Source organism: Pristiophorus japonicus, unplaced genomic scaffold, assembly GCF_044704955.1.
Source record: "Pristiophorus japonicus isolate sPriJap1 unplaced genomic scaffold, sPriJap1.hap1 HAP1_SCAFFOLD_288, whole genome shotgun sequence".
In the NCBI taxonomy this organism is placed as follows: Eukaryota; Metazoa; Chordata; class Chondrichthyes; family Pristiophoridae; genus Pristiophorus; species Pristiophorus japonicus.
Window position 1 is genome coordinate 793,318 of NW_027252646.1, and position 15,366 is coordinate 808,683.

The window sequence follows — 15,366 nt, forward strand, 5'->3', positions numbered from 1 at the left end:
ACACGGGGGCAGTGAGCACAGGGGGTGATGGGTGAGTGGGACTTGGTGCGAGTTAGGACACGGGGCAGTGAACACAGGGGGTGATGGGTGAGCGGGACTGGGTGTGAGTTAGGACACGGGGCAGTGAACACAGTGGGTGATGGGTGAGCGGGACTGGATGCGAGTTAGGACACGGGATCAGCCAAGTTTTGGATCATCTCTGGTTTATATTGGGTAGAATGTGGGAAGAATTGAGAGACAGGGGGAAGGGGAGTGAGAGGTGGGGAGCGGAAGGGGGAGAGAGAGAGACAGGAAAGGATAGAGAGTGGGTGTGGCAAGGGAGGGGGGAGACGGGCAAAGCGAGATAGCGGGAAAGGGGGTAAAAGATGCAGAATGGGGGTCGGCAGAGAGAGATTTGGATGGAGAGAAAGTGTAATGGAGACGACAACCTGTTGTTCCAGGGTCGGTATCAGAGCAGTTTAATATTTATAATTAAAGCCCTTGTTAATTGACGGTGAATTTAAATACTGACCTAATTTTGAGTATGCCCCAGTGAGATTTGAACCCACAACCCTGATTTACTAGACCAGTGCTCTAACCCCTGAGCTATGGAACCACTTGTTTTGGGAAACGCAGGGTAAGGAGCAGGAAAGAGAGGGGAAGGGAAAAGAGAGAGTGGAAGGAGTGAGAGAGAGGGGGAAGGGGAAATAGAGGGAGAGGGAAGGGTGGCGATGGAGTGAGTGAGAGAGGATAATGGATGAGAGCGGAAGGGGAGAGTAAGTGATGGAAGGGAAGAAAGGGGAAGGGGAGAGGGGGGAAGGGGAGAGAGATGGGAAGGCAAGAGAGGGAGGAGGCAAGGGAGAGAGAAAGGAAAGGGAGAGAGAGGGAGAACGGGAGACTCTGAAAAGAAAGGGAAAAGAGAGCGAGAGAGGAAGGAGGGGAGGGTGGGAGGTGGAGAGTGAAAAGGTGAGGTGAAGGGGAGAGAGGGTGGAGAGACTGGGTTGGCGAAAGAGACAGAGTGAGCGGAGAGAGGGGGTGAGAGAGTGGATAGCGGAGAGAGAGGGTGAGGCGAGGGAGGGGGAAAGGGGGAGAAGGGAATGAGTGAGAGACGGGAAAGCGATAAAAAGGTGTAGAACGGGTCGTGATGAGGAAGGGAGAGTCAGAGACACAAGAAGGAGGAGAGAGGGGGGACCCTGTTGTTGCAGGGACAGTCTTGGAGCTGTTTGATATTTATAATTAAAGCCCTTGTTAATTGACAGTGAATTTAAATACTGAGCTAATTTTGAGTCGGCCCCAGTGAGATTTGAACCCACGACCCCTGGTTTATTAGACCAGTGCTCTAACCCCAGAGCTATGGAACCACCTGCCCTGGGCTGTGGGTCATTCCCCAGTTAGTGCTGTGTGTTTGAAGAATGAGGAGGGGTCAGTGAAACGCTCAGATTGTGTCTCATCCCCCAGACTCCTGCCTCCGTCTCTTCAATATTCGCCTCTCAACATCGATATATCGGATCTTTCACGTAGTAAAACATCCCAAGGCAACTCAGTCACACTCTGTCCCAATCTCTCAGTCTCTCTCTGTCTCACTGTCTCTGTCTCTTTCTTTCTGTCTCTCACCTTCTCACTCTGTCCCTCGAGGGGAGAGGGTAGAGCGGGGAAAGGGGAGAGAGAGGGAGAAGGGGAGTGAGAGGGGGGATGGGAGAGATTGGGAGGGGGAGAGTCTGATGGGAAAGGGGAGAGCGAGAGCGAGGGAATAAAAGGGAGGATGGAGGGGAGTGGAGACTGTGGAGGGGAGAGAGAAGGTGAGGGAGAGGAGAGAGAGAGGAGGGGAGAAAATGAAAAGGGAGAGGGGAAGGAGTGAGCGAGAGGGGAATGGGAGAGAGAGAGAGGGAAGGCGAGAGCGAGAGAGGGGAGGGGAAAGAGAGGGAAGGGGAGAGAGAGTGGGGGGAAGGTGAAAGAGATGTTGAGAGGAGTGATGGGGAAGGAGTGAGAGAGAGAGAGGGGAAGGGGAGAGAAAGAGTGGGGAAGGAGAGGGAAAGAGAGGGGAAGGGAAAAGAGAAAGTTGGGAATGTGAAAGAGCGGGAGGGGAAGAGGAGAGGGTGGGAGCAGGGGGAAACCTGAAAAGAAATGGAAAAGAGAGAGAGAGAGAGGAGGGAGGGGAGGGAGGGGACGAAAGAGAGGGAGGAAGGAGAGGGAAGCGGAGAGTGAAAAGCGGAGAGAGGGGGAAGGAGAGACAGTGAGGGGAGAGGGTTAGAGAGGGGAATGAGTGAGTGTAATGTCTGTAAGCTTGTAATGTTTGTAGCTCCACACTGTGGATGTGGACATATTGTGTACTGCAACTGCAGAGTTAATAATTAAACAGAACCAGGCAGATTTCCGGAGGCTTCCGAGAGAGCTGCCTGCCTTGTTAGGAGCTGTGTGTGCTGTGCTCTGTGAATATATCACAGTGAGAGACGGGGAAAGCGAGATAGTGGGAAAGGGAGAGAGGTAGGAAGGAGTGAGAGAGTGTTGGAAATGGGAGACAGGGAGGAAGAGAGAGCGGAAGGGGAGAGAGAGAGGGGGAGGGGAAAGAGAGGGAGGGGACAGAGAGAGGGGGAAGGAGAGAGATAGAGAGAGAGGAAAGGATGAGAGAGGGGAATAGGAGAGAGCGGAAGGGGAGAGAAAGAGATGGAAGGCGAGAGAGGAAGGGGAGAGAGAGAAGGGAAGAGGAGAGAGGGAGGGGAGAGAGAGAAAGAGAGGGAGGGGACAGAGAGAGGGAGAATGGGAGAATCTGAAAAAAAAGGGAAAAGAGAGAGAGAGGAGGGAGGGGAGGGAAGAGAGGGCAGGGGAGAGTGGGGGATGGAAGAGGGTGAGAGATGGGAATGTCAGAGACGGGAAAAGCGAGAAAGCGGAAAAAAGATGTAAAACATGTAAAGCAGAGAGAGAGAGAGAGAATGTTGTGAGGGGAGCCTGTTGTTCCAGGGTCAGTCTCAGAGATGTTTAATATTTATAATTAAAGCCCTGGTTAATTGACACTGAATTTAAATACTGAATTAATTTTGAGTAGACCCCAGTGAGATTTGAACCCACGAGCCCTGGTTTACTAGACCAGTGCTCTAACCCCTGTGCTATGGAACCACCTGCCCTGGATTGTGGGTCATTCCCCAGTTAGTGCTGTGTGTTTGAAGAATGAGGAGTGGTCAGTGAAACACTCAGATTGTGTCTCATCCCCCAGACTCCTGCCTCCGTCTCTTCAATATTCGCCTCTCAACATCGATATATCGGGTCTTTCACGTAGTAAAACATCCCAAGGCAACTCAGTCACACTCTGCCTCAATCTCTCTGTCTCTCTGTGTCTCTGTGTATCTTTCTCAGTCTCTCTCTCTCTCTCTCTGTCTTCCTTTCTCATTCTCTCTCTGCCTCAATCTCTCTGTGTCTCTGCGTATTTTTCTCAGTCTCTCTCTCTCTGTCTTTCTTTCTCACTCTCTCTCTGTCTCTCAATCACTTTGTCTCTCTGTCTCTCTCTCTCTCTCTCTCACTCACTCTCTCTCTGTTTCTCTCTCTTTTTCAGTCTCTCTCCCTGTCTCTCTATCACTTTCTCTCTGTCGCTCACTGTCTCTCGAGCCGGAAGGGGTTAGAGAGGGGGAAGAGGAAAGTCAGAAGGGAAAGGAGAGAGAGAGAGAGAGAGAGGGAGGGGAGAGATTGAGGAGTGAGTAGAGAGAGAGGAGCGGAGAGTGGGAAGGGGAGAAAGTGGGGGAAAGGAACAGGGAGAGGGAAGGAGTGAGTGAGGGGTGAAAGCGAGAGAAAGAGAGAGATGGAGAGAGAGAGGAGCGTGTCAGTAGTTGTTATTACATTGGTAGTCCACTAGGTGGGGCTCTATTAGAGGAAGAGAGAGGGAAGGGGAGAGAGAGGGGAAGGAGTGAGAGAGAGGGAAGGGGAGAGTGAGGGGAAGGAGTGAGAGAGAGGGAAGGGGAGAGTGAGGGGAAGGAGTGAGAGAGAGGGAAGGGGAGAGTGAGGGGAAGGAGTGAGAGAGAGGGAAGGGGAGATTGAGGGGAAGGAGTGAGAGGGAGGGAAGGGGAGAGTGAGGGGAAGGAGTGAGAGAGCGGGAAGGGGAGAGTGAAGGGAAGAAGTGAGAGAGAAGGAAGTGGAGAGTGAGGGGAACGAGTGAGAGAGAGGGAAGGGGAGAGTGAGGGGAAGGAGTGAGAGAGAGGGAAGGGGAGAGTGAGGGGAAGGAGTGAGAGAGAGGGAAGGGGAGAGTGAGGGGAAGGAGTGAGAGAGAGGAAAGGGGAGAGTGAGGAGAAGGAATGAGAGAGAGGGAAGGGGAGAGTGAGGGGAAGGAGTGAGAGAGAGGGAAGGGGAGAGTGAGGGAAGGAATGAGAGAGAGGGAAGGGGAGAGTGAGGGGAAGGAGTGAGAGAGAGGGAAGGGAAGAGTGAGGGGAAGGAGTGAGAGAGAGAGAAGGGGAGAGTGAGGGGATGGAGTGAGAGAGAGAGAAGGGGAGAGTGTGGGGAAGGAGTGAGAGAGAGACGGGGAAGAGGAGAGACAGAGGGAACACCAACAATAATGTATATTTATATAGCGCCTTTAACGTAGTGAAACGTCCCAAGGTGCTCCACAGGAGGATTATGGGATAAAAATTTGACACCGAGCCACAAAATGAGATATTAGGGCAGGTGACGAGGTCGGTTTTAAGGAGCGTCTTGAAGGAGGAAAGAGGGGGAGAGAGGTGGAGAGGTTTAGGGAGGGAGTTCCAGAGCTTGGGGCCCAGGCAACAGAATGCCCGGCCACCGATGGTGGAGCGATTATAATCAGGGATGGTCAGGAGGGCAGAATTAGAGGAGTGCAGACATCTCGAGGGGTGTAGTTGCTGGAGGAGGTTAGAGATAGGGAGGGGTGTAGGGGCTGGAGGAGGTTACAGAGATAGGGAGGGTGTAGGGGCTGGAGGAGGTTACAGAGATAGGGAGGGGTGTAGTGCTGGAGAAAGTTACAGAGATAAGGAGGGGTGTAGGGGCTGGAGGAAGTTACAGAGATACGGACGGGTGTAGGGGCTGGAGGAGATTACAGAGATAGGGAGGGGCGAGGGCCTAGGAGGGATTTGTAAACAAGGATAAGAATTTTGAAATCGAGGTGTTGCTTAACCGAGAGCCAATGTTGGTCGGCGAGCACAGGGGGTGATGGGTGAGTGGGACTCGGTGCGAGTTAGGACACGGGGTCAGTGAGCACAGGGGGTGATGGGTGAGTGGGACTGGGTGTGAGTTAGGACACGGGGTCAGTGAGCACAGTGGGTGATGGGTGAGTGGGACTGGGTGTGAGTTAGGACACGGGGTCAGTGAGCACAGGGGGTGATGGGTGAGTGGGACTCGGTGCGAGTTAGGACACGGGGCAGTGAGCACAGGGGGTGATGGGTGAGCGGGACTGGTGTGAGTTAGGACACGAGGGCAGTGAGCACAGGGGGTGATGGGTGAGCGGGACTGGGTGTGAGTTAGGACACGGGGGCAGTGAGCACAGGGGGTGATGGGTGAGTGGGACTGGGTGTGAGTTAGGACACGGGGCAGCGAGCACAGGGGGTGATGGGTGAGTGGGACTCGGTGCGAGTTAGGAAACGGGGCAGTGAGCACAGGGGGTGATGGGTGAGTGGGACTGGGTGTGAGTTAGGACACGGGGCAGTGAGCACAGGGGGTGATGGGTGAGAGGGACTGGGTGTGAGTTAGGACACGGGGCAGTGAGCACAGGGGGTGATGGGTGAGCGGGACTGGGTGCGAGTTAGGACACGGGCAGCGAGCACAGGGGGTGATGGGTGAGTGGGACTGGGTGTGAGTTAGGACACGGGGCAGTGAGCACAGGGGGTGATGGGTGAGTGGGACTGGGTGTGAGTTAGGACACGGGGCAGTGAGCACAGGGGGTGATGGGTGAGCGGGACTGGGTGCGAGTTAGGACATGGGCAGCGAGCACAGGGGGTGATGGGTGAGTGGGACTGGGTGTGAGTTAGGACACGGGGCAGTGAGCACAGGGGGTGATGGGTGAGTGGGACTGGGTGTGAGTTAGGACACGGGGCAGTGAGCACAGGGGGTGAAGGGTGAGCGGGACTGGGTGTGAGTTAGGACACGGGGCAGTGAGCACAGGGGGTGATGGGTGAGCGGGCCTCGGTGCGAGTTAGGACACGGGGCAGTGAGCACAGGGGGTGATGGGTGAGTGGGACTCGGTGTGAGTTAGGACACGGGGTCAGTGAGCACAGGGGGTGATGGGTGAGTGGGACTGGGTGTGAGTTAGCACACGGGGTCAGTGAGCACAGGGGGTGATGGGTGAGTGGGATTGGGTGCGAGTTAGGACACGGGGCATCGAGCACAGGGGGTGATGGGTGAGTGGGACTGGGTGTGAGTTAGGACACGGGGCAGCGAGCACAGGGGGTGATGGGTGAGTGGGACTCGGTGCGAGTTAGGACACGGGGCAGTGAGCACAGGGGGTGATGGGTGAGTGGGACTGGGTGTGAGTTAGGACACGGGGCAGTGAGCACAGGGGGTGATGGGTGAGAGGGACTGGGTGTGAGTTACGACACGGGGCAGTGAGCACAGGGGGTGATGGGTGAGCGGGACTGGGTGCGAGTTAGGACACGGGCAGCGAGCACAGGGGGTGATGGGTGAGTGGGACTGAGTGTGAGTTAGGACACGGGGCAGTGAGTACAGGGGGTGATGGGTGAGTGGGACTGGGTGTGAGTTAGGACACGGGGCAGTGAGCACAGGGGGTGATGGGTGAGCGGGACTGGGTGCGAGTTAGGACACGGGCAGCGAGCACAGGGGGTGATGGGTGAGTGGGACTGGGTGTGAGTTAGGACACGGGGCAGTGAGCACAGGGGGTGATGGGTGAGTGGGACTGGGTGTGAGTTAGGACACGGGGCAGTGAGCACAGGGGGTGATGGGTGAGTGGGACTCGGTGTGAGTTAGGACACGGGGCACAGGGGGTGATGGGTGAGTGGGACTGGGTGTGAGTTAGGACACGGGGCAGTGAGCACAGGGGGTGATGGGTGAGTGGGACTGGGTGTGAGTTAGGACACGGGGCAGTGAGCACAGGGGGTGATGGGTGAGTGGGACTCGGTGTGAGTTAGGACACGGGGTCAGCGGGCACAGGGGGTGATGGGTGAGTGGGACTCGGTGTGAGTTAGGACACGGGGCAGTGAGCACAGTGGGTGATGGGTGAGCGGGACTCGGTGTGAGTTAGGACACGGGGTCAGCGGGCACAGGGGGTGATGGGTGAGCGGGACTGGGTGCGAGTTAGGACACTGGGCAGCGAGCACAGTGGGTGATGGGTGAGCGGGACTGTGTGTGAGTTAGGACACGGGGTCAGCGGGCACAGGGGGTGATGGGTGAGTGGGACTCGGTGTGAGTTAGGACACGGGGTCAGCGGGCACAGGGGGTGATGGGTGAGTGGGACTGGGTACGAGTTAGGACACTGGGCAGCGAGCACAGTGGGTGATGGGTGAGCGGGACTGGGTGTGAGTTAGGACACGGGGGCAGTGAGCACAGGGGGTGATGGGTGAGTGGGACTGGGTGCGAGTTAGGACACGAGGCTGTGAGCACAGGGGGTGATGGGTGAGCGGGTCTCGGTGCGAGTTAGGACACAGGGCAGCGAGCACAGTGGGTGATGGGTGAGTGGGACTGGGTGTGAGTTAGGACACAGGGCAGTGAGCACAGGGGGTGATGGGTGAGTGGGACTCGGTGTGAGTTAGGACACAGGGGCAGTGAGCACAGAGGGTGATGGGTGAGCGGGACTGGGTGCGAGTTAGGACACGGGGGCAGTGAGCACAGGGGGTGATGGGTGAGCGGGATTGGGTGCGAGTTAGGACACGGGGGCAGTGAGCACAGGGGGTGATGGGTGAGTGGGACTCGGTGTGAGTTAGGACACAGGGGCAGTGAGCACAGAGGGTGATGGGTGAGCGGGACTGGATGCGAGTTAGGACACGGGGGCAGTGAGCACAGTGGGTGATGGGTGAGTGGGACTGGGTGCGAGTTAGGACACTGGGCAGCGAGCACAGTGGGTGATGGGTGAGCTGGACTGGGTGTGAGTTAGGACACGGGGTCAGCGGGCACAGGGGGTGATGGGTGAGTGGGACTCGGTGTGAGTTAGGACACGGGGTCAGCGGGCACAGGGGGTGATGGGTGAGTGGGACTGGGTGCGAGTTAGGACACTGGGCAGCGAGCACAGTGGGTGATGGGTGAGCGGGACTGGGTGTGAGTTAGGACACGGGGGCAGTGAGCACAGGGGGTGATGGGTGAGTGGGACTGGGTGCGAGTTACGACACGAGGATGTGAGCACAGGGGGTGATGGGTGAGTGGGACTGGGTGTGAGTTAGGACACGGGGGCAGTGAGCACAGGGGGTGATGGGTGAGTGGGACTCGGTGTGAGTTAGGACACAGGGGCAGTGAGCACAGAGGGTGATGGGTGAGTGGGACTGGGTGTGAGTTAGGACACAGGGCAGTGAGCACAGGGGGTGATGGGTGAGCGGGATTGGGTGCGAGTTAGGACACGGGGGCAGTGAGCACAGCGGGTGATGGGTGAGCGGTATTGGGTGCGAGTTAGGACACGGGGGCAGTGAGCACAGGGGGTGATGGGTGAGTGGGACTCGGTGAGAGTTAGGACACAGGGGCAGTGAGCACAGAGGGTGATGGGTGAGCGGGACTGGATGCGAGTTAGGACACGGGGGCAGTGAGCACAGTGGGTGATGGGTGAGTGGGACTGGGTGCGAGTTAGGACATGGGGGCAGTGAGCACAGAGGGTGTTTGGTGAGCGGGACTTGGTGTGAGTTAGGACACGGGGTCAGCGGGCACAGGGGGTGATGGGTGAGTGGGACTCGGTGTGAGTTAGGACACGGGGCAGTGAGCACAGTGGGTGATGGGTGAGCGGGACTCGGTGTGAGTTAGGACACGGGGTCAGCGGGCACAGGGGGTGATGGGTGAGCGGGACTGGGTGCGAGTTAGGACACTGGGCAGCGAGCACAGTGGGTGATGGGTGAGCGGGACTGGGTGTGAGTTAGGACACGGGGTCAGCGGGCACAGGGGGTGATGGGTGAGTGGGACTCGGTGTGAGTTAGGACACGGGGTCAGGGGGCACAGGGGGTGATGGGTGAGTGGGACGGGGTGCGAGTTAGAAAACTGGGCAGCGAGCACAGTGGGTGATGGGTGAGCGGGACTGGGTGTGAGTTAGGACACGGGGGCAGTGAGCACAGTGGGTGATGGGTGAGTGGGACTGGGTGCGAGTTAGGACACGAGGATGTGAGCACAGGGGGTGATGGGTGAGCGGGTCTCGGTGCGAGTTAGGACACAGGGCAGCGAGCACAGTGGGTGATGGGTGAGTGGGACTGGGTGTGAGTTAGGACACAGGGCAGTGAGCACAGGGGGTGATGGGTGAGTGGGACTCGGTGTGAGTTAGGACACGGGGTCAGCGGGCACAGGGGGTGATGGGTGAGTGGGACTGGGTGCGAGTTAGGACACTGGGCAGCGAGCACAGTGGGTGATGGGTGAGCGGGACTGGGTATGAGTTAGGACACGGGGGCAGTGAGCACAGGGGGTGATGGGTGAGTGGGACTGGGTGCGAGTTACGACACGAGGATGTGAGCACAGGGGGTGATGGGTGAGTGGGACTGGGTGTGAGTTAGGACACGGGGGCAGTGAGCACAGGGGGTGGTGGGTGAGTGGGACTCGGTGTGAGTTAGGACACAGGGGCAGTGAGCACAGAGGGTGATGGGTGAGTGGGACTGGGTGTGAGTTAGGACACAGGGCAGTGAGCACAGGGTGTGATGGGTGAGCGGGATTGGGTGCGAGTTAGGACACGGGGGCAGTGAGCACAGGGGGTGATGGGTGAGCGGGATTGGGTGCGAGTTAGGACACGGGGGCAGTGAGCACAGGGGGTGATGGGTGAGTGGGACTCGGTGTGAGTTAGGACACAGGGGCAGTGAGCACAGAGGGTGATGGGTGAGCGGGACTGGATGCGAGTTAGGACACGGGGGCAGTGAGCACAGTGGGTGATGGGTGAGTGGGACTGGGTGCGAGTTAGGACATGGGGGCAGTGAGCACAGAGGGTGTTGGGTGAGCGGGACTTGGTGTGAGTTAGGACACGGGGTCAGCGGGCACAGGGGGTGATGGGTGAGTGGGACTCGGTGTGAGTTAGGACACGGGGCAGTGAGCACAGTGGGTGATGGGTGAGCGGGACTCGGTGTGAGTTAGGACACGGGGTCAGCGGGCACAGGGGGTGATGGGTGAGCGGGACTGGGTGCGAGTTAGGACACTGGGCAGCGAGCACAGTGGGTGATGGGTGAGCGGGACTGGGTGTGAGTTAGGACACGGGGTCAGCGGGCACAGGGGGTGATGGGTGAGTGGGACTCGGTGTGAGTTAGGACACGGGGTCAGGGGGCACAGGGGGTGATGGGTGAGTGGGACGGGGTGCGAGTTAGGACACTGGGCAGCGAGCACAATGGGTGATGGGTGAGCGGGACTGGGTGTGAGTTAGGACACGGGGGCAGTGAGCACAGTGGGTGATGGGTGAGTGGGACTGGGTGCGAGTTAGGACACGAGGATGTGAGCACAGGGGGTGATGGGTGAGCGGGTCTCGGTGCGAGTTAGGACACAGGGCAGCGAGCACAGTGGGTGATGGGTGAGTGGGACTGGGTGTGAGTTAGGACACAGGGCAGTGAGCACAGGGGGTGATGGGTGAGTGGGACTCGGTGTGAGTTAGGACACAGGGGCAGTGAGCACAGAGGGTGATGGGTGAGTGGGACTGGGTGTGAGTTAGGACACGGGGCAGCGAGCACAGGGGGTGATGGGTGAGTGGGACTCGGTGCGAGTTAGGACACGGGGCAGTGAGCACAGGGGGTGATGGGTGAGAGGGACTGGGTGTGAGTTAGGACACGGGGTCAGTGAGCACAGGGGGTGATGGGTGAGTGGGACTGGGTGCGAGTTAGGACACGGGGCAGTGAGCACAGGGGGTGATGGGTGAGTGGGACTGGGTGTGAGTTAGGACACGGGGCAGTGAGCACAGGGGGTGATGGGTGAGAGGGACTGGGTGTGAGTTAGGACACGGGGCAGTGAGCACAGGGGGTGATGGGTGAGCGGGACTGGGTGCGAGTTAGGACACGGGCAGCGAGCACAGGGGGTGATGGGTGAGTGGGACTGGGTGTGAGTTAGGACACGGGGCAGTGAGCACAGGGGGTGATGGGTGAGTGGGACTGGGTGTGAGTTAGGACACGGGGCAGTGAGCACAGTGGGTGATGGGTGAGCGGGACTGTGTGTGAGTTAGGACACGGGGTCAGCGGGCACAGGGGGTGAAGGGTGAGTGGGACTCGGTGTGAGTTAGGACACGGGGTCAGCGGGCACAGGGGGTGATGGGTGAGTGGGACTGGGTGCGAGTTAGGACACTGGGCAGCGAGCACAGTGGGTGATGGGTGAGCGGGACTGGGTGTGAGTTAGGACACGGGGGCAGTGAGCACAGGGTGTGATGGGTGAGTGGGACTGGGTGCGAGTTAGGACACGAGGATGTGAGCACAGGGGGTGATGGGTGAGCGGGTCTCGGTGCGAGTTAGGACACAGGGCAGCGAGCACAGTGGGTGATGGGTGAGTGGGACTGGGTGTGAGTTAGGACACAGGGCAGTGAGCACAGGGGGTGATGGGTGAGTGGGACTCGGTGTGAGTTAGGACACAGGGGCAGTGAGCACAGAGGGTGATGGGTGAGCGGGACTGGGTGCGAGTTAGGACACGGGGGCAGTGAGCACAGGGGGTGATGGGTGAGCGGGATTGGGTGCGAGTTAGGACACGGGGGCAGTGAGCACAGGGGGTGATGGGTGAGTGGGACTCGGTGTGAGTTAGGACACAGGGGCAGTGAGCACAGAGGGTGATGGGTGAGCGGGACTGGATGCGAGTTAGGACACGGGGGCAGTGAGCACAGTGGGTGATGGGTGAGTGGGACTGGGTGCGAGTTAGGACACTGGGCAGCGAGCACAGTGGGTGATGGGTGAGCTGGACTGGGTGTGAGTTAGGACACGGGGTCAGCGGGCACAGGGGGTGATGGGTGAGTGGGACTCGGTGTGAGTTAGGACACGGGGTCAGCGGGCACAGGGGGTGATGGGTGAGTGGGACTGGGTGCGTGTTAGGACACTGGGCAGCGAGCACAGTGGGTGATGGGTGAGCGGGACTGGGTGTGAGTTAGGACACGGGGGCAGTGAGCACAGGGGGTGATGGGTGAGTGGGACTGGGTGCGAGTTACGACACGAGGATGTGAGCACAGGGGGTGATGGGTGAGTGGGACTGGGTGTGAGTTAGGACACGGGGGCAGTGAGCACAGGGGGTGATGGGTGAGTGGGACTCGGTGTGAGTTAGGACACAGGGGCAGTGAGCACAGAGGGTGATGGGTGAGTGGGACTGGGTGTGAGTTAGGACACAGGGCAGTGAGCACAGGGGGTGATGGGTGAGCGGGATTGGGTGCGAGTTAGGACACGGGGGCAGTGAGCACAGGGGGTGATGGGTGAGTGGGACTCGGTGTGAGTTAGGACACAGGGGCAGTGAGCACAGAGGGTGATGGGTGAGCGGGACTGGATGCGAGTTAGGACACGGGGGCAGTGAGCACAGTGGGTGATGGGTGAGTGGGACTGGGTGCGAGTTAGGACATGGGGGCAGTGAGCACAGAGGGTGATGGGTGAGCGGGACTTGGTGTGAGTTAGGACACGGGGTCAGCGGGCACAGGGGGTGATGGGTGAGTGGGACTCGTTGTGAGTTAGGACACGGGGCAGTGAGCACAGTGGGTGATGGGTGAGCGGGACTCGGTGTGAGTTAGGACACGGGGTCAGCGGGCACAGGGGGTGATGGGTGAGCGGGACTGGGTGCGAGTTAGGACACTGGGCAGCGAGCACAGTGGGTGATGGGTGAGCGGGACTGGGTGTGAGTTAGGACACGGGGTCAGCGGGCACAGGGGGTGATGGGTGAGTGGGACTCGGTGTGAGTTAGGACACGGGGTCAGGGGGCACAGGGGGTGATGGGTGAGTGGGACGGGGTGCGAGTTAGGACACTGGGCAGCGAGCACAGTGGGTGATGGGTGAGCGGGACTGGGTGTGAGTTAGGACACGGGGGCAGTGAGCACAGTGGGTGATGGGTGAGTGGGACTGGGTGCGAGTTAGGACACGAGGATGTGAGCACAGGGGGTGATGGGTGAGCGGGTCTCGGTGCGAGTTAGGACACAGGGCAGCGAGCACAGTGGGTGATGGGTGAGTGGGACTGGGTGTGAGTTAGGACACAGGGCAGTGAGCACAGGGGGTGATGGGTGAGTGGGACTCGGTGTGAGTTAGGACACAGGGGCAGTGAGCACAGAGGGTGATGGGTGAGTGGGACTGGGTGTGAGTTAGGACACGGGGCAGCGAGCACAGGGGGTGATGGGTGAGTGGGACTCGGTGCGAGTTAGGACACGGGGCAGTGAGCACAGGGGGTGATGGGTGAGAGGGACTGGGTGTGAGTTAGGACACGGGGTCAGTGAGCACAGGGGGTGATGGGTGAGTGGGACTGGGTGCGAGTTAGGACACGGGGCAGTGAGCACAGGGGGTGATGGGTGAGTGGGACTGGGTGTGAGTTAGGACACGTGGCAGTGAGCACAGGGGGTGATGGGTGAGAGGGACTGGGTGTGAGTTAGGACACGGGGCAGTGAGCACAGGGGGTGATGGGTGAGCGGGACTGGGTGCGAGTTAGGACACGGGCAGCGAGCACAGGGGGTGATGGGTGAGTGGGACTGGGTGTGAGTTAGGACACGGGGCAGTGAGCACAGGGGGTGATGGGTGAGTGGGACTGGGTGTGAGTTAGGACACGGGGCAGTGAGCACAGGGGGTGATGGGTGAGCGGGACTGGGTGCGAGTTAGGACAAGGGCAGCGAGCACAGGGGGTGATGGGTGAGTGGGACTGGGTGTGAGTTAGGACACGGGGCAGTGAGCACAGGGGGTGATGGGTGAGTGGTACTGGGTGTGAGTTAGGACACGGGGCAGTGAGCACAGGGGGTGATGGGTGAGTGGGACTCGGTGTGAGTTAGGACACGGGGCACAGTGGGTGATGGGTGAGTGGGACTGGGTGTGAGTTAGGACACGGGGCAGTGAGCACAGGGGGTGATGGGTGAGTGGGACTGGGTGTGAGTTAGGACACGGGGCAGTGAGCACAGGGGGTGATGGGTGAGTGGGACTCGGTGTGAGTTAGGACACGGGGTCAGCGGGCACAGGGGGTGATGGGTGAGTGGGACTCGGTGTGATTTAGGACACGGGGCAGTGAGCACAGTGGGTGATGGGTGAGCGGGACTCGGTGTGAGTTAGGACACGGGGTCAGCGGGCACAGGGGGTGATGGGTGAGCGGGACTGGGTGCGAGTTAGGACACTGGGCAGCGAGCACAGTGGGTGATGGGTGAGCGGGACTGGGTGTGAGTTAGGACACGGGGTCAGCGGGCACAGGGGGTGATGGGTGAGTGGGACTCGGTGTGAGTTAGGACACGGGGTCAGCGGGCACAGGGGGTGATGGGTGAGTGGGACGGGGTGCGAGTTAGGACACTGGGCAGCGAGCACAGTGGGTGATGGGTGAGCGGGACTGGGTGTGAGTTAGGACACGGGGGCAGTGAGCACAGGGGTGATGGGTGAGTGGGACTGGGTGCGAGTTAGGACACGAGGATGTGAGCACAGGGTGTGATGGGTGAGCGGGTCTCGGTGCGAGTTAGGACACAGGGCAGCGAGCACAGTGGGTGATGGGTGAGTGGGACTGGGTGTGAGTTAGGACACAGGGCAGTGAGCACAGGGGGTGATGGGTGAGTGGGACTCGGTGCGAGTTAGGACACAGGGGCAGTGAGCACAGTGGGTGATGGGTGAGTGGGACTGGGTACGAGTTAGGACACGGGGGCAGTGAGCACAGGGGGTGATGGGTGAGTGGGACTGGATGCGAGTTAGGACACGGGGGCAGTGAGCACAGTGGGTGATGGGTGAGTGGGACTGGGTGCGAGTTAGGACACGGGGGCAGTGAGCACAGAGGGTGATAGGTGAGCGGGACTCGGTGTGAGTTAGGACACGGGGTCAGCGGACACAGGGGGTGATGGGTGAGTGGGACTGGGTGCGAGTTAGGACACGGGGTCAGCGGGCACAGGGGGTGATGGGTGAGCGGGTCTCGGTGCGAGTTAGGACACTGGGCAGCGAGCACAATGGGTGATGGGTGAGTGGGACTGGGTGTGAGTTAGGACACAGGGCAGTGAGCACAGGGGGTGATGGGTGAGCGGGATTGGGTGCGAGTTAGGACACGGGGGCAGTGAGCACAGGGGGTGATGGGTGAGCGGGATTGGGTGCGAGTTAGGACACGGGGGCAGTGAGCACAGGGGGTGATGGGTGAGTGGGACTCGGTGTGAGTTAGGACACAGGGGCA

The 15,366-nt window shown here is 59.6% G+C and overlaps 1 non-coding gene across 1 annotated transcript; it reads right to left on the reverse strand.

The window, feature by feature from the left end:
• Positions 1–1,267: 1,267 nt before the first annotated feature.
• On the reverse strand, positions 1,268–1,340 carry trnai-aau (transfer RNA isoleucine (anticodon AAU)). The gene has a single exon. It is a non-coding gene; the product is annotated as a tRNA-Ile (tRNA).
• Positions 1,341–15,366: the final 14,026 nt, after the last annotated feature.